The sequence below is a fragment of the Mytilus galloprovincialis genome, chromosome 1 (assembly GCF_965363235.1).
Source record: "Mytilus galloprovincialis chromosome 1, xbMytGall1.hap1.1, whole genome shotgun sequence".
Lineage (NCBI taxonomy): Eukaryota > Metazoa > Mollusca > Bivalvia > Mytilida > Mytilidae > Mytilus > Mytilus galloprovincialis.
The window spans coordinates 87,518,179-87,538,428 of record NC_134838.1 but is presented as its reverse complement, the minus strand read 5'-3'; the positions used below and the strand labels follow the sequence as shown (position 1 = coordinate 87,538,428).

General features: G+C 31.8%; 1 long non-coding RNA gene across 1 annotated transcript in view; it reads right to left on the bottom strand.

Annotated features, from left to right (window-relative positions):
* The window catches only part of LOC143043303 (uncharacterized), a 37,593-nt gene that overhangs the window by 13,768 nt on the left and 3,575 nt on the right, over positions 1 to 20,250 (bottom strand). The window contains exon 2 of the long non-coding RNA XR_012968302.1: positions 8,555 to 8,598. This is a non-coding gene — a long non-coding RNA (uncharacterized LOC143043303). The remainder of the gene's footprint in view (positions 1 to 8,554; positions 8,599 to 20,250) is intronic.

Here is a 20,250-nt window from a genome sequence, read left to right as displayed (position 1 = left end):
ATTCATTCAAGTTTGGACATCACAATATAGCAACTAATTACATAATAATTAATTATGTAATAATTATGTCATAATGAAATTATCACAATCTCAAAGATTAATCTTTCTTCTTTCTTTTAGTACCTCATTTATAAAAAAATAAAGAAGGATGAAATGAATAACATCAGTTTAAAGTTGTCTGATTGGGAGGGAAAAAATCTTTGTATTGTACTACCTTAAGGACACCATTTGGAAATAGATTATTGTTGACCTTTGACCTCAATTATGAAAATACCGACCACTTCTCATTATTACGGCATCTTTAATCGGAAAGTTTAGTTTTATCTTTTCAGTGATATATAATTCAGCCGTGTGTTTGGTGGGTGCATTAAATTGTCTGTTTTCTGTTTCTATTGCTGGTATTGTGTTTATCTTTTGAAACTAAAAAGCATCGTATGTTTATCCAAATGATAGAAATGTCCCAAAAACTGAAGTGTTTGTTAATGTCTAAAATTTCGACCTCGTTTATCTCTTAAAGTAGCACATACATGTATGTTTTTATTACATATTTGAATTTAATGGGTGAAAAATCGCTTGTACGCAAATTTTCGTTTAAAAATCAACGTGGAATCAAAACTGTATCGTATACCCTTAATTGAAGACTTTCCGATTTGAATTTTTCTTCGGGGTTCTGTATTTTTGTTTGTTTACTTCTCACTAATTGTCAATGGTACTGAGTCACAATAATCCACATATAATCCAGAAATATTAGATTCTCGCTTCCATTCGAATTGACGCATGTGCAATCATGTAATTACAGCCAACCAGGCTTACCTTGTTGTTTTCGATAAATAACTTCTAAATATTAGCAAAACTATTTTGGATTAAGAGCATGCTTAACATTTAGTCAGATCTCTTATTTTAAAGGAAGAAAATATTCCTGTAAAAGAAAGATATGTTGAAGGTAGAGTTTGTATTAACAATGCTGCAAGATGCTTTTAGATCAATGCATACATATGAATTTCTATATACGATCTATATCTATTGCATCCTGCCATAGTATGAAAACCTTTGACTTTACTTTACTTTCAACAAGTATTGCCCATTTCAAACAAAAACATCTTTAAAGAGTTGGCCTTGCTTTATTTCATAAAAAAAGCAGAACGTATACACATGTAGATACAAAACGTCGGAGTATCGTAAACTTTACTTTCCGCACAAAAGCTGATGTTCTCTCACTAAATTAATCAAAATTCAGTACTAGTAACTATGTTGAATGCAACTATCCCATCGAACTTGAAATAAAGGATACAATAGGTACAACTAATTCTGTCTCATATTTTGACTAACATCTAGCAATTGACAATGAAGGTCAGTTAAAAACAAAATTTAAGACTTAAAATATCAGCTTCCCCATTGCATGTGAAATTTTAACTTCTAGAAAGCAACATTAACGCAACGTCTGCATACGGAGAACATGTATATATCTCGTAGCTGATACGAAATGTAAGGGCTGGTATTTCATATTATGATTTCTTTTATAAAGTAACATATTAATCTATTGTAATAAAAATTCATAATATCTAATAAAATTTGTACATTTAGCTAACAAGGTCCTTATATTTGTATAAAATAACATTTGTTTATAGTGGAAAGTTGTTTTAAAGTTAAATAAGCTACAATTAAAAATTGCTTGCTAGTCCCTCTCTGTGATTACCTTTAGAGAACTTTGGTTCATTTCCCAATCAATCTATCATGAAGGGAAGATAAATAATACGAATTTCAATCATAGTCTTTTTTCAAAAATGATGAACGGTTCTTTATATTGGTATGTTATCATTTCAAACGTTTCAAATTTATGAAATTATATTCGTACATCAATGTTTTTGATACACCAATAACAAAAACTGAAATATATTGAATTGATACATTTTGTAACTATTCAAATTTATATCAGAAACCTAAACTTAATTATAAAATAATGAACCTGTTAAAGGGAGACAATACTCGCATAACTTTTTCGAATTGGCACATAATACAACGGAATGTCACTCTTGCATACAAATGGCACATCAATATAATTAAATAACTGTGCAATCGCGCTCCACCTTCAATGATGATTCTTAAATATAAATATAACCAAAAGTTGTTAATCTATAGATAGTAAAGACTAATGAAATCTAACCCACTGTTAAAATATTTCTTTGCATTTTTTTAAAACTTCCTCAGTAAAATGCTTGAGCCACTTGACTTTCATAGCTCATAATTAACGTTTTTACACAATATTTAAATAAAGTAACTAAAGATTATTCGCTTCTCAAAGTGTAAGACACAATAAAAATCGTATGCTTGCACCATCTTACCCAAAAACAGATTTAATTAAGTTCTGAACATTTCAACATTTATTCGTTTAAACCGGTTTCAAACAAATCACAAGTACGTCTTAAGATCCGACTAAATACCCATATCCCGATATCGTCAGGTTAATTTGCTATATAAAGGGTTGCTGCTCATAAGGAAGCTATCAAACCAAGTGCTCCAGTGTTGGATAGTATATTGATGAAGTATCTTAAATTTGTTTGATATCTTTAAAAAAAAAAAAAGACTTTTGTAAACTCTTTTCAACTTCGGATAGTTTGTTTTTTTTTTTTTTTGTGTCAAAGGATTTGATACCATTGTATCAGTCTTATCGAAAACTCAAATTGTTGTACTTTCATAGACTCCAACCGGACACAGTGTGAAACAATTGAAAGGAAGAACCAAATTTCCTGACTTATTTGGATATGTATTATAGACACAGTCTTCTTCCGAACATTGTTAACATGTTTTAAGTTTAAAAAAACAAGCATTACACGATTGATAATAAAAGCAGGACACCGTTTAAAAATATGTTTTTATAATATGAGTATTACCATTTGAGTATACCTTTCTTTTCGGATTTAATAGCTCTTCAATTTTAATTTTAATGTGTTTTGAATTCAAAATAGTTTGGCCTCAAGTATGACTCGAGTATATCTGGGGACATTTTTACTGTCGAATTGCGAATCTCGTGTAGTAAAATTTGTACCGTTAATAGAGCATTGACTTTACTTCAAATCTGTCGTTGAGGTGTTGAATAATGCTGAATGATCTTCTACGGTTTCAATTGGTTCTTTTGCTTTGTATCAAATGTTACCGGTTTACTGATCGTACTTTTATTGGCGATAGAAATAATTACATAAAAAGAATCGTTTAATAATTCCTGGATAATAACTCGATTTTTATAAAATAATTAATGAAGCTAATATCCTATCTAGAATGTTAGCCCCTTTTTTGCTCCTGATTGTTATAATACAATATGGCTTGCTAGTAGAAAAGTAAAACTACTAAATGAAAAAAGGATAATTAAAAAAAAAACCTGACAATGTCAAATATAAGACGATTGTCTTTTAACGGAACGGATTCCAAACACCATATTCCTTAACAGGTTTTGAACGAACAAGGTCGAAAGATACCAGAGGGACATTCAATTTCATTAATCGAAAACAAGCTGATAATGACATTGCTAAAAAATAAAGAAAAGAAGAGAAGACAAACATGTTGGATTGTTGTTTCTTTGGCACATTACCCATTTCCATTCTCATTTTTAAACAAATGCACACAAATCACAACATAGAAAACAAAGACTAAGCAACTCGAACCCCACTAAAAAACTGCGGATGATCTCAGGTGCTCCAGAAGGGAAAGCAAATCCTGCTCCACATGTGGCACCCGCCGTGTTGCTCATGTTTGTACAAACCCGGTAATAAGTCTTATTTGATAGGTCACATTCGTAAAAAGGGGACGGGATTGTAGTGACGGGGAACATATACGCAATAATATGTGAAACAGATGTTGAAAAATGGTCAATAAACTCGCGATGGCGTCCGTAAAATTTACGACGGGATGATTTGAACTCAGCTATTTGGAACTTTTGGTTAAATAGCTTGATTGTGAGCAGCAACCCTACATTCTATAAAATCATTATACGAAATACAAGCCAAAGTATTGTAATGCCGGCATTCCCCCTTTTTATAGCAAACCTATGTCTGTATAGTTTCTTGAAATTATTGAGGATAAACGATAGATGTTAGTGAGATGTCTAATGTTGCAAGTAAAGTAAAAGAATTGTAATTTATTATTTTGGCTGTTGTTTCCATGATACGACAGATGTGTGTATTTTAGTTCGTTAAGAAGTTTTATTTCACGTACTGATTCCGTATTTTCGCGGTAGTTATTTGTTATTCTCGTGGTGTTTTGTCTGATGCTTGGTCCGTTTCTGTGTGTGTTACGTTTCGGTGTCATGTCGTTGTTCTCCTCTTATATTTAATGCGTTTCCCTCGGTTTTAGTTTGTTACCCCGATTTTGTTTTTTGTCCCTGGATTTATGAGTTTTGAACAGCGGTATACTACTGTTGCCTTTATTTAGTTACCTTATTATACTATAAACTCAAATATTACTGTTCGAATGATCTACTAATATATCTAAAGTCAAAACTCATCTTTATTGATGAAGATCAATCCATGTTTACAAACAATATCAACATTACGGGAATTTCCCTTGTGTGATCCATGGTTTCCGATTGGTAATCGATATGTAACAAGCTCTGCCATTGGTCAGTCGAAAGTATAGATACAAAAATAACAACAGAAACGACGGAGTGTTGGGTTGACAAAGAATGGGAAGTGACAAACTTTAATAGAAGCTGGAATATGTCTGAGAAATACAGACAAGCGTTGAAACTTATCTTTGTTTTAATTTAAGATTGTCAGTGCTGGTGACGGTGCTAAATACGGGTGCCGGTGACTGTGCTAAATATGTGTGACGGTGACGGTGATAAATACGGTCACCGGTGACGCTGGTGATGGTGACGGTGCTAAATATGGTTACCGGTGACGGTGTTATTGAAGTTGCACATTAAGAGTTCTGTTGGCGGTATTGACATGATTAATATATCATTTAGTTTGTTATACTAAGTTGTTGTCTTCTATAATGTAGATGGGCGTTATTATCCTTTAATTGAGATTAGAGAAAGATATAAAATAAGTGACAACCTTGTTACCTGACTGCATGTTGAATTATATACATGTACTAGTTTTGTGTGTCTATGTAAGACCAACCTTTACCGGGGACCTGACCAGTCCAGTGACGGAGCCTGCAAGACCCATTCTGTCCGGCGTGGACTATTTTTAATATTAATAAAATATGAAACTTTATTTTATTCAGATACTTTATTTCATAACTAAGAATTCTATATAAACACAAGTATACGATTTCCCTTTCTGTAACGTGTTTTGGTCCGACGGAAAGCAGTGGACGTCGAACCTTAAACTTTATAGATCCTTTTACTCTCTTTTTCTTTGTGACCCTGTGTTCTCTGGTGGCCGACTCTGGAACCAAGGAGGCGGCGTTACAGTTTATCATATCGGTTTGGAGATATAAACTCCGTATTCAGGCCCCTCTAAATAGAAATGGAAAGTTCACAATAAGATGATGATGTGTGGATTTTTCCGTCCGCCTATCCTGTCTGGATATTGCGGACTAACTTCTACCTATTGTTTGGTTCTGCTTCAGTTGACCGTTTAGCTTTAACTTTTTTTCGAGGAGTTTGGTAAGGTGTATTTGGCCGTTCCAAGATCATAATTGCTATTGTTACTGCCTCTGGAGATGGCATCACTATTGGCGATGTGTGTGGTGGTGTTCGGAGCAACTCAGGATCATGTAGGTATCATCGCTTGCCTCTGTCTTTAGTTGGCTGAAGATAGTATTGGCGATTGCATGCCTTCCTGGGGTTGTACGGACTGATGACAGTGTCAGTCTTGATGACAATGCCCTCAGGTTCCCCATGATATGTTGTGGGTACTATCTCCCTGCTTCCCTCTAGTGCTGTTTTGGCTTCTGTCTGTTGGTTCTGGTCTACCGTGGTGGTGTGTGGTATAACCTCAGCCGATGTTGCAGCAGAGCTTTTGGCTTGCACACACTGGTCGTAACGCTTGGCGTCCCTTCTCCTGGTGGATGGTGGTGTACTCTTTTTCAGGGCCGACAATAAGAAGCTGAAATCATCTCTTTTATCGTACGTTTTGTTTTCAACCGACAGTCATTGTCAATTTCTAGATGTAAGTCAAGTTATGAGGCTGCTTTACTGTATCTGTGTTATCCCTCATTTCTAGTTTCATCGGATAGTTGCGTTCATCATAGTCACCAAATTTTGAAATATATAGTGAGAGAGATTAATTTAAAGCGGAAAGTAGAGTTAAATGATACTGGCAACTTCTTTTCTTTCTCCTTACGATAGTTCCTGTATGAAGACAGCCTTATGAAAATAAAGAAACAAGTCGGCAAAAAGAGGGGTACAGTTGGTTCCCATGGAAATGTCTGAAGTTTGTTGAAAAACACGTCCGCCAAACGTCAGAATGATTTTTTCCAAAATAGGATTGATATTCCAACCCATAAGACAAAATACTTGTATCGACTTAATCCATTCTATTTTTACGTTTTTTATAAAACAAAACAATACATGTGTACCAACTCTTTCAGTTTGTCTTTTAGTTTGCAATGGGGAATTCTTGTGTTAAGTGAAGAAAAGTCAAATGTTTTAATACTTTTGAAAGATGACATGAGTCTTAGCTTGTATGTCCTCTCAAATATCTTTGGAGTCATCAACATCTGATTTGCACCACCTCTAGAGAAGGCAGTTTCATAATAACTTTGAAGCCCAGCTTTGATTGATTTATAAGCATTTTCAAAAGAACATGGTTGGTAAAACAATGATGGTTGCGTTACTTGCTATACCTTACCCTTCTGATTCTGATTTGAAGTTTTGTTATATTGACAATAAAGATGAAGAACAAAAACAGATACTGATGGTAAAAGTACAAATAATCCATCTACGGAAGCTCTGTGAAAATACACCACAGACATATAGCACAACTGACTGTAAAATCTCATACAAATATATCTAACAAAGTCGCCATGTTTTTGTTGATGTAGGTGCTACTTATTATTTATATGGAAATAGTGTCCAAAAGAATAAAATGTTGATGTCGATACGCAATAACCAAGAAAAATGTCAATGTTGGAACCCTATATTGATGAGTACAACACACATACAGAGAATCGAATATGTACCTTCATATTATATAAACAACACAAAGACCACGAATTTATCACTAATTTTATCATTGCGTACTGTCGGAGTGCATAAGCGTTTAAAGTTTTGTTAAAATGATTAATGCGCAATACAATATATAGTTCAATGACATTATTATGGTTACCGTAGTTTTCAACATTGATAATCTTCTATGTACTACTTGGGTACAATTTGGACTTGATTGTTATTGTAATTATCTATTTTAGTTTTAGCATAATAATGCCGACACGTAAATCATTTTCGATGTAAGTTAATTGTGTCGAGATATTGTAATCCTAATTGATAACTTTTAAAACATATTTGACTGAACAAAACATAACTTCATGTCATCAACATTCAAAGCAATGTTAAGTTGAAGTGCTGTCTTAATTACAGCAATCTATATCCATTTTGTCATTTTGCTATCAATTATAAATTCATTAACCGGCAGTTGTAGAAATTAATTAAAATCGCGAAAACTTTGAAATAGCCATTGTCAGGACCACAGCGACCAGACAAGAAATATATGAAAGAATATCCGGAAAGCGGTCTATACAAATGGCCGACGGATAAATGTAAATATCAATATTTTGATTGTTGATAAGGAAGATACCGGAGATTGGTCGGTGTTTACACAACTTATATAACCTCTTACATTTACGGATATATAAACATCTTTACTTTTTTTCAAATCAGTACTTACGAATCTTAAATGAATATTCAATGATATATTTGAAAGTTCCCCAATCATGTCACTTAATTTATTGCTTCGGTATATACATTGTACATTGAGTACCCTTTTTGTAATGGTAGCAGGAAATATATATTCCAAACTTATTTCTATAGATTTTGTAGCCGAATTGTACATATTTAAGGTGGCTCGGGTGTTTTCTTCTATCTTAGATTTTGAAGTAGCAGATAACAAATGGTCGAGATCTTTATTGAAGTGTTCACAATTTGAGAGAAGAATGTAATTCATGTGTTAGAATTTTAATGTTAACATAGAAAATTATGTATTTTATCATATTAACGGCTGTACTTTCTTAGAAACACAATGTGTTGTTGGATTCAGTTGTTTCAATGTTGACGAATAAGGGGAGATAACTCTTATAAAGTAATTCTACAATAGAAATTACACAATTTATTATCATTTTTCTTATCTGAAGGCATGTTAAAAGATCTATCTTCTAACATTTTATTTCAAAATTCTATGTTGTAGTCTTTTTTATCACATAACATTGGATTTTTCAATGCACAATCAATACACAATCTGACAATTTTGCACAACCTATAGCGTGTTAAAATGTCCGGTGGCCCTAACTTTTTTACTGTAATTTGATGAAAACTTCATTTTGACAAATTATGAAAAAACTATATGAATTTTAATTAAGACACCCCCAACCGCCTTAATATCAATTACAAACATACCTGAACTGCATGTTATGACTGAGTTACGTATCATCGTTCGGTTTCTGAAAATATCAAAGAAATTTTATTAATTTATTCACATAAAGCGGCAATAATTATCTTGTTACTACAGCTTCCTAAACGATAAAATATAGAAAGAGGTTTCTAAAAGATAAAAATAAAAACACAACAGGTTGCTTGTATTATAGTAATGTGATGGAGTCAATTGACGTTAGGCTTTTTGCGGTTTGGTCAGAGAAAAAAGAGACGTTACATTATAACCAGTGTTGCCATAGGATTAAGAAATTAACAACAGAGGTTCCAACTCAGTTTTACTCTTTACATTGAAACGTTGATTTTTATAGGCGATTTGGAGTTACCTGCGATTACTTTTTTTCTGTCAATAAGAACGGGGAACCTTCATTGTCCTATGGGCAACTTAATTATTTGTGTGAAATTAAATTATCATCCGATTTTCGGGAATATTTAAAAATCATTTAACACAAAAATATTTTGTTGAAATATGCAGAAGCGTTTATATCCAGTCGTTTGTGTAAAATTTACTCTGATCTGAGTCTGATATCATATGAGGTCAGTGACTTTAACCAGAAAATTTGATTTTTAATGCACCCACCTAACACACGGCTAAATTATATATCATTTGAAAGCTACACAACTGTACTGTCTGTTTTGACCGGTCGTAAAAAAATCTTACGGTGCAATTTCCGTCAAATCAAGATCAAAGGCCAAGGTCGAATAAGTGCATGCATTTTTAAATATTTAAAGCGTGTTTTGATAGACAGCACATGTTTCCTGAAATTCGAGTAAAAGTTAACAAAATGTGTGAAAACACAAATTTTTCTTTCTGATGCAACTGCTAATCACTTGAAACTAAGTAAAACCCTGTAAAAACTATTAAAGAAGCTTTTGACAATATACATTTCCTAAAATTATGCTTATTTCTAATCAAACAGCAAATCTTAACAACTCATACAGTTGCCCAAAATATCGCCATCTGTGAAAAAAACAGCTTTTAAGCATTTCTTCCTATTTAAACATTGTATGTGGTCAATATAAGATTTAATAAACAAATTCTTAAGAATCTGAAAAATTTTAAAGTACAAAAATATGTTCGCGAATAATGTTATTGCTTGAAATAAAAGGGTCAAAAATTAGAGATTGCAATCTGCATTGTAACTACCAGACTGAACTAAACATCTTTCGAGTTTACTAATTGTTTGATGTGTAGCTTCATTATAAATATTGATGTAGTGAAAAGACCTTTTATTAATTTGATGTGAACCATAAAAAAGAAATTGAAAATTTAGACAAAAATAAATAAAAAATAAATTGATGAAAATTGAAATTTCAAAGAATTGAAAATAAAAACAGTAAACACATTATAAAACTTGACTTCTTGATTGCTTAAATTGCTTTGTTCTTTGTTTAAATGCATTAGTTCATCATAAAGAACAAATTTGAGGAAAAAAAATCCATTAATACGCAACGATTCTAGCTACAACTAGACTTCCTGAAGCTTGAACGACTAGTTCGTTTTTCATATGAGGATGACTGCATGCAAGAGCTTCTAATGACGACTGAAAAGAAGCTACCATTATCTTGAAACTTCACAAGTAGTAAAAGTTTTTAGAATTGTAAATCATTGTAGTAAAATGTATCATGCTAACGATTTGGTTCTACATATATATATATATATATATCACCTTGAGCACATTTAGTTATTTACGCGGATATTTGTCTTATTTGCGTTAATCTTCTTCATTTTACTTTGAGGCGATATTTTTGCCGATTTTCATTACTGCAAGTAAATCTCTTTAAAGTAAAATAATACCAAAGAGACAATCAACATTTTAAACCATGAATCAAATACGCTTAATTTAAACCATGAACAAAATAAAATTAAAGTCCAAGAGACGAACAACAGTCCACAAAACACAGCACAGCATGCATACGATCACTGCTTAAAACAACGAATGATCTTATGAGGTCAGGAAGGGTATTCAACTTAAAATTATTTCACAACTGCTTATAGTGTTTTACGTACACAATGACCTGCATTTGTATGACCTGCATTTGTATTTTAAAAGATGATGTTGAAATTACTCAAAGCATCGTTTATTCAAATTATTAAAGAGATTAAATTTCTAAACACATTTAATGTGTCTAACACGATTTTAAACTGAATTAGAAGCAGCAGCATTATATTTAGTTCGTTTACATCCCCTTAAGACAACCAAGTGTTTCTTAACAAGGTTACTTATTTCAATGATGCCTACAATTTAGTCGCAAAGTCATGTTTGCATTTAAACATGATTACACAAAGTAAAGTAAATAAGTTTGACTTCGTAAAAACATTTGTTTACCTCAATTAGTTCGTATATAGTCTTTTCGAACTTTAAATACCCCTTCTTTTATTATGGAAAATTATTCTCCTCCCTGATATTGACAATTAGCGATATGCTATCTTAACATAGAATAAAAAAATGATCGCTATTTGCAGATGGTAGATTTTGGGCAACTCCAAACACTTCAATAAAAGGCAGTTCTATGAACTATAACTAATAATTGCATCTTAAAATTACAAAACAAATATTCCTTGACCTAAAACATATACATTTATCTATTTTTTTAGCATACAAATATCGATCCCCCAAGATACATTTTGCTTTTGAAACAATTTTTCATTTTTTTAGGATTTGTGATGAATTTCAATTTTCGGGAAATATTGCGCATCTAACCTCTTTGTTATTGTTTGATTTGGAAATAATGTATCATGTTAAATAAAGTTCATATGATCTTTTGAAAAATTTTATTGTACAAGAATTAGAAAATTTTTTTTTTTGTTCAGTAATCAAAAAATTGGAATGTTTATTCATGACCTTTGACCTTGAATTGACAGAAAATGCACTATACGATTTTTTTACGACCGGGCAAAACAAAAAATACAGATTATTAGCTTTCGAATGATATATAATACAGCCGTGTGTTAGGTTGGTGCATTAAAGTCGTCTACTAAGCGTCGTTTTGAAATAAGTCACTCGCCTACTATGTTTCAATATCTATTCATGACTTAAGTGAAGTCCTCAAATTCCGTGTGTTTGGAATAATAAATCAAGCGCACATTATAACAATACTCATTACAGTGAAATACTCACCCTTACATTGGGTGCTTTTGATTAGTTATTCTAATAAAGATATTGTGAAAATATTTAATGCATGGATATATGCTGAAACACAAAATAGTAAGTTTGATTCTGAATTGCTGTGATACGTTCATTCGGGTTTTTTTTTTTTAAATCCAGAAAACAGTTGCAATTTACAGGTCGGACAAATTTCCTTATACGGATATGTATTAGTTAGCACATTTACAATCAAGGCATGCATTATTTAGTGAGTACACGTTTTTTTTTATAATTGCGATTTACAAATCCACTGACTTATTTGCAATGCATGATATCTTCAATGCATTGAATCATTATCTAGTCTAGAAGACTTAAATGGTTTTCGTGAACGCATTATAAAACAAAACTGATCATATGTTGCTTTATGTTCAGCTCGAAGAAAAATAAAATTTTCGTATGCTTTAATGAGTTATGTGTTGAATGAAAACATATTATAAATTTATGATTACTTCGTAATATAACCTCTGAAAATATTTTCAAATAATATTTTATGTGATTATATCTATCATATTGAACACAAATTCCTTTAAACGTGTATGTATTTTTTTTTTTTGTAGGAGATGTCTTTTTTCATTCTTATTGAGAGGCCCTGGACATGCCGATTTTTTTTTTACGACAGCCAGTGATGCACAAGTTTGGCGACAGCTACAGACGGAAACCCAGTTGAAACCAAAAATGAGAATTGGAACTCTTTGTTAGAGAAAGCAAAAAAAAAAGGCAAATTTTGTAAATTTGAATGGTAAACATCTGTTTTTATGGGATTCGATAGTTGAATGAATGTGCCGTATTAAGGATTTTATGCATCTTACTAAAATTATAGAACTTTGTGTCGAGCTTGAGGAAGAGCGGAGAGTTACAAATGTATGAATGGAGGTGTCATGTTTTTTTGCTCCTAAGAACTCTACTGGTCATTTGTCATGGTTATGAAATAAAAACAAATGGAATATTGAACTTTCACGTTTGTGATTGGTAAAAATGGGACCCTCCGTCCGTTATAAATTTGTTAAAGACTGTAGTTCTTTATGTTATTTGTTAATGTTTCGAACTCCAAAATCAACAATGAGAGGAATTTTGAAAGACCATAGTATTCATTTGTTTTCCATCTGTACCCTGAGGTGTATTGTATTCCAAGTGAACAGTACTTAGAACAACGAATTAAATATTGAGGATCCTTACCAGTGGGCCAAATAATGGAATTAAACCAAACAGATACATCGGTTACCAACAGTAGGGATGTTCTTTACGAAGAAATTAATCAGGACATAACACTTCAAAGCGTCTACCAACTGCTAATTGAGAGCAATTTTCTGTAACCACCAACCAAGTATCAGCACATACATGTGTAGGCTCAGATTTTCTTGTATATATACCAATTGTCATGGTAACGGATCACAAAAGTGCATATTTTGACAAACAAAATTACCCGTTTGAGGCAGTTATTCTGTACACATTTCAATGATAATTTGACATTTTGTTCATTAACACATTCATGTAACACCTAATGAGTTAGATGAAAGATAAAAATGAATTTTGATAAAAAGGGAACAATGGGGCAACACTGATTTAAATAACTGAGTTTTCAATGTATTCAAGAAGGCAAATTATAGGCATTTCGTATGACATACATTCACTTTCAATTTATTGGATTAGCTTTAAAACAATGACAGATAAAGGATCAAAATTACTTGAAACATGTTGTGTAATCAATAAGCTTATGGTTGATACAATGTCAAAGGTTATTGATGGCTTTGAACTTTGACCTTCAGTTATTACTTTTATTTAGTAATAATGCAACAACCCTTACTTAATATTAAAGCGCCAAGCAACAATACAAAGTTGGGTTCAAATTATCATGATCTATGATACTAGTAAGGATCTTATTATATAGGAAAGGTATACTGACATTACTAATTTTTTTATAAAAGGCTATCAATATGTTGATTAGGATCATTTCTGAGTTGTTTGATTGAGTATAGAGAAAACAATGATTTTCTGAAGTGTGAAGCATAAACACGAAAACTTTGATAATTACATGGAACAGTACTTAAGTATAGTGACTACTTCAATCGTTTCAATCAGTTTGTGTTAAAGATTTGAACTGATTTAGTCATTAGAAATGCTCAAATGCAAGTGTAAATATGAAAAATATATCAGATATGTTATATGCCACTGCTGGTGGACGTTTCGCTACCGAGGGTATCACCAGCCCAGTAGTCAACATCTCGGTGTTGACATGAATATCAATAATGTGGTCATTTTTACAAAACTTTGAATTTTTCGAAAAACTAAGGATTTTCTTTTCCCAGGCATAGATTACCTTAGCTGTATTTGGCACAACTTTTTGGAATTTTGAATCCTCAATGCTCTTCAACTTTATACTTGTTTGGCTTTATAAATATTTTGATATGAGCGTCACTGATGAGTCTTATGTAGACGAAACGCGCGTCTGGCGTACTAAATTATAATCCTGGTACCTTTGATAATTATTTAAACCACTGGGTCGATGCCACTGCTGGTGGACGTTTCGTCTCCGAGGGTATCACCAGCCCAGTAGTCAACATTTCGGTGTTGACATGAATATCAATAATGTGGTCATTTTTATAAATTTCCTGTTTACAAAACTTTTAATTTTTCGAAAAACTAAGGATTTTCTTTTCCCAGGCATAGATTACCTTAGCTGTATTTGGCACAACTTTTTGAAATTTTGAATCCTCAATGCTCTTCAACTTTATACTTGTTTGGCTTTATAAATATTATGATATGAGCGTCACTGAGGAATCTTATGTAGACGAAACGCGCGTCTGGCGTACTAAATTGCAATCCTGGTACCTTTGATAATTATTATTATATGTCACTTTTACGATGGTTATGTTTAAAATGGAAACGGCCGAATTCATGTTCAGTATAAACTTTTATATGTTATACATTTTTATTAAATACAGTGTTCTTTTAAGATTGAGACTGAACACATGATCTGCCATTTTCATTTCAGGTAAAACAAAAAATCGGTTTTACAATTAGCACAAATGCCAAAATGTCAGTATTTTTGCTTGAAAGAATGATTTTAGTACATAATGCGTGTCCATTGTATTGTCTAAAACTACTAATATTTATTCCACAATAGTATTCTACTGTTTTATACATAGTTTTATTAAATTTACATTGAAAACTAGTTTATACAAACTCCATATTTTGGGGTAAAAATGTATTGCTTAGCCTACTTCGTTCACTTATAAGTTTCAGAGGAGAAGATTTGTTCCAACAAGTTAACAACGACCAGCGCAATGTTATGTCAAAATCCTGTGAAATTTTGTAGAAAACTCAACGTATTTTTTTGGTGAAAGACTTTTTTTATTTTTTTTGTTGTTGTTGTAAATCATCCACTATTGAAATACAAACATAGCAATTTAGCGGATTCAGAGTAGTTCTATTAGTTAGGGGGACAATTTATATTTATAGATGGGAATGATGGATGCTTTATAAAATTAATGTGATAGTGTCTAGAATTGTCGATCAATAATATTGCACAATATATGTTGAAAAAGAATGTTCTGTACATTCAGATGCACATCAGCCACATACGATTTGAAACACGAAAACAGTGTGTACACATTAAAAAATAATGTTTCGACGAAAACGTATAAAACAAGTGATCCAGTCTTAAAACGAGTGAAATGATTATTCTGTCTATTCAAATCTTCTTGCCCGAAAGCCCAACCAAACAAATGAAATAAACTGTTCGTCTCTTAGCAATTCAGTTCCCTTGTTTTTGTATATTCAAGGAACCTGTCTTAAAATAACCTTTGGTGTCTTGTTGAGAGTTGTCTCATTGACAATCGTACGACATTTTTAACATTTTGTATTTGAATATTGACTATTTATTTTTTATAAGTTAAATCAATAGTTATTTTACACGTCCTGAACAATTTTCCAATGTATGGTATGCTACTTTCTGTTATTTCTGTTTTTCTAAATTCAATAAATATACTTAAAGTCAAAGCCAAAACTGTGGGTAATTGATATTATATTTCAATTATATATCAATTACATTTTAGTTTTGGATCAGAAAGATTGAATCGTGAATGTTATAAAAAAATAATGAAAAGCCATGACCTTAGTAAATGTTCTAAGCTGACAAAGCAAAGCCTACACATTGTAGTCACTATATAATTACACAACAATGGAAGATTCTTCATTTTGTATTGAACTTACAAAAAAATAAAATACAGAGAAACAAAAAACAGATATTATAAAAACATGCCATGATTTGGGTATAAAATAAACCATTAGTAAGTCATGGTCTTATACCTTAATTAGCTTGTTACCTACATGAATATTTAGATAGATATTTTTAGACATTGATTAAAAATAATCGATAAATATAACCTCTGGCTATTTGGTATATTATAAACTATAAAACTATTGTTTTTATAACAATTATGTTTGTATTTTAAACTACAGGTGCTAACGACAATTAGAGAGAGAGAAATTTTCCCTAGGTAAATGTTTTTTAATCAATTGTGATTAAAACTAAAGTATATTTAAAAAGGTCAGGTTTTTTAAATCATGTAAATCAACAAATATTTCTTTAGGAAAAATAATTTTAATAATTTGTGATCAAAATAAAAAATATTTTCAAAAAATACATTAAAATATAAAATGTCAATAGGTAATAACAACAAAAGTCAATATTTTCAAAATATTGAATCAGGGTTTTTATCATTTTTAACATTTAACCAAATAAGATACCTAAGTTTTGCTCATCTTTGATACTGACTGAATTTGAAAATAGTCGCTGAAGATATTATTTGTTATTACTATAAAGCAATGGATGATAATTATGTACATATTATTGGCGAAATGCATGTCTTCAAAATTTTATCTAAATTATCCTTTTAATTACATTGGTAAAAAAGGTCAAATGTAATGTGTAATTTAATCGAAGATTTTGTAATTGTAATTGAATGTAATTAATTACTTTCAAAAGTAATTGACCCCATGTCTGTACGACAATGAAGTTTTGTTTGTTAAGCTTCCTGTTTGTGATAAATATTTACAAATATCATAAAATAAATGCTCGCCATTTCATTGTAAATATCCTAGGATATGTACTAAGATATGTTTGAACGTTATCAAGAATGGTTTTATACATGTCTTTGGATGTAAAACAAAGCTATCTTAGAACAATCATATCTCATATTACGGTGGTGGTCCATAGAATCATTCTTACAAATTTATTTAATTAATAACATTATGTAGAGAATTAATTGAAATAATTATAATGTATTTCATTTTATATGTTTAAGGGGCACTGGCTGTCAAATGCATGTTCACCGATTTGAAAAATTCTTATTTTTCATTTATGACAATAAAATTAATGTTAAACATTTATTCATATTATAACAAGTCTTAAATAAACAATTTACTGGGCATTGACTCGAGAATATGTAGCTTCGTTAAGAATGTATTTAAGTCTAGACGCCATCTAAGTAACTATTAAATTGACCTCCGGACATATACGAATGTCATATAAGCGACATATATATATATATATATATATATATATAATGTCTAAAATTAGCAACAATCAACATTCAATCTATTTAGGCGTGGATCAGTTTGTGAAAATAAATTGATACAGTAACTGAATTAAGATTAATTTAATATCTAAGAATATAACTTTAACACGCTTATTTATACATTAAAAAGTTCTATTAGATTTTTAATAGAAATACGCCATATTTCGCTAAACAAATTAGCTTCATCAGGCTTGTGCATCTCTCAAGGTAAAATCGGATGCATGACACAAAAATATTTGTGTAGCTTGAACTACACAAAGTTTGAATAAAAGTTTAACATATTTATTGATGTTCTTTGAAAAAATATGTTTGTAGCTACGACTACATACAGTTTGAATAAAAGTTTAACACATTTATTGATGTTCGATAAATTGTATGAATTTTCTATAAATTAATTTATATGATTTCAAGATAATGGTTTTGATTTGTTTATAAATCTTTTTTCGTATCTCTCATTGAGTCCATTAAGTTCAAGAGTTCGTAACTAGTGCATCCAAAATCTCTCTCTTTTGTCTTCCTTATGTATCCAAATTTTGATTTGTGACGTTTTCAAAACCATGTCCTCCTAAATCCTCGGGGGCACTCAGCTGTTCCATCTGAGTTTTTGGACCTTGATGGAATTTTATCACTGGTCATTTCTAAAATTTCATTCATCCCCAAGCATTTCGGGGACAAATTTTATCTAAATTATTCCAGCGCCAGTTTGATAGACCCCTGCTACTCTACTAGCACATGGGCTATCCCCTGATGCAGACCTTGCACAACCCGGCTGCAGATGAGATGTCTATTCTCATCCTCTCTGTGGAGACACTCCACTTCCTGGCTGGCGCATTGTCGGGCAGGCAGGTTCCCTCTCAGTGAAGGTTGAAAGCTGACTTGCTCAGGCAGGAACTCAAAATTTTATTTTGTATGCTGAGTATTTCTCAAGGGCCAAAACTGTTTTGATTGTTTATAATAAAATTATTATTCTAACATATCTTCCAGCTTGAAGCCAGAGTGACTTGCAAGGATTATGTCTTGGTTAACACACAGATATCCCTTATATTAAATTTGGCTTAGTTGTGTATTGAGCTGGTAATTGGTGTACAATGCTCAAATATGTTGGGTTGCTGTCTTGACTTTAATTGACATTTGTTTTATCAGGAGAGTTTCTTGAACCAATTATTGAACTTCAGGACTTCTCATCAATACACACAGAAAACAATTTACCTAAATTACAGCTGTAAAATACAGGTTGATGCATGTGATCGTAAAATTTTCTTTTCATCAATGGAAGGCTTACATTATAAAACTTTGCTCTTTGGGATAGGTAAACATGTAAATGAATATAACTCAAAATATTTAGTACGCCTGTCATTGGTGAACTACATTGTTTTGTTTCACTGACACTACACATTTATAAAAGAAGTGTTTGCATACCACTGGACAACAACAAAATAATAAACAACCACCTTCTTAAACTACAGGAAATATTTACATCTACAATATTTCAGGAAAGATAAGAGACTACAAAATTACATTATGAGACATAATACAGACTGACTACATACAACAAGTTTGTATAATTATTTAACTTATATGTAATATAAGTTTTGTTTATACAAATACGAGTATAATTATTATCTGGTGAAAGATGCTGACATCATTGATACATTTACATCATTGACCACCTGTTTTTAGTTTGAGAAAATTTTCTATGGTATTTGACACTTTGAGGTTATGGAGTCTCACCAGGACAAACATTAATCTTTTCCTAATCAGATACATGTCACAAACAATTACTCTTGGTGAGGAAATGCAGATTATGATAACAGATCTTAAAAAAATTTATTGCACAGCAATCAGTATATCATTCTGAAGGCCAAGTGAGGTCAGTCTCCTCCCACTGTATGATTTGATGTACCCAATCTGTGTGTGAAGCCATATGCATGGTCTTCGTATAATCACTTTCAAGGTTCACAGCAGTCTGACTAGTTAATATAGTTTACAGTGCTATTATTCAATTTACCACCCACCGTCCACCTTCCTAACACCTTCAATTATGTTTCATGACAAGGGAAACATTTCAGCATTTTTACTAGTGATATATATTATTTTTCTTTTCATATTATATTTCCTTGATGGAATTTTATCACTGTCATTTCTAAAATTTCATTCATCCCCAAGCATTTCGGGGACAAATTTTATCTAAATTATTCCAGCGCCAGTTTGATAGACCCCTGCTACTCTACTAGCACATGGGCTATCCCCTGATGCAAACCTTGCACAACCCGGCTGCAGATGAGATGTCTATTCTCATCCTCTCTGTGGAGACACTCCACTTCCTGGCTGGCGCATTGTCGGGCAGGCAGGTTCCCTCTAAGTGAAGGTTGAAAGCTGACTTGCTCAGGCAGGAACTCAAAATTTTATTTTGTATGCTGAGTGTTTCTCAAGGGCCAAAACTGTTTTGATTGTTTATAATAAAATTATTATTCTAACATATCTTCCTGCTTTAAACCAGAGTGACTCGCAAGGATTATGTCTTGGTTAACACAGAGATATCCCTTATGTTAAATTTGGCTTAGTTGTGTTTTGAGCTGGTAATTGGTGTACAATGCTCAAATATGTTGGGTTGCTGTCTTGACTTTAATTGAGATTTGTTTTATCAGGAGAGTTTCTTGAACCAATTATTGAACTTCAGGACTTTTCATCAATACACACAGAAAATAATTTACCTAAATTACAGCTGTAAAATACAGGTTGATGCATGTGATCGTAAAATTTTCTTTTCATCAATGGAAGTCTTACATTATAAAACTTTGCTCTTTGGGATAGGTAAACATGTAAATGAATATAACTCAAAATATTTAGTAAGCCTGTATTATAAAAGAAGTGTTTGCATACCACTGGACAACAACAAAATAATAAACAACCACCTTCTTAAACTACAGGAAAT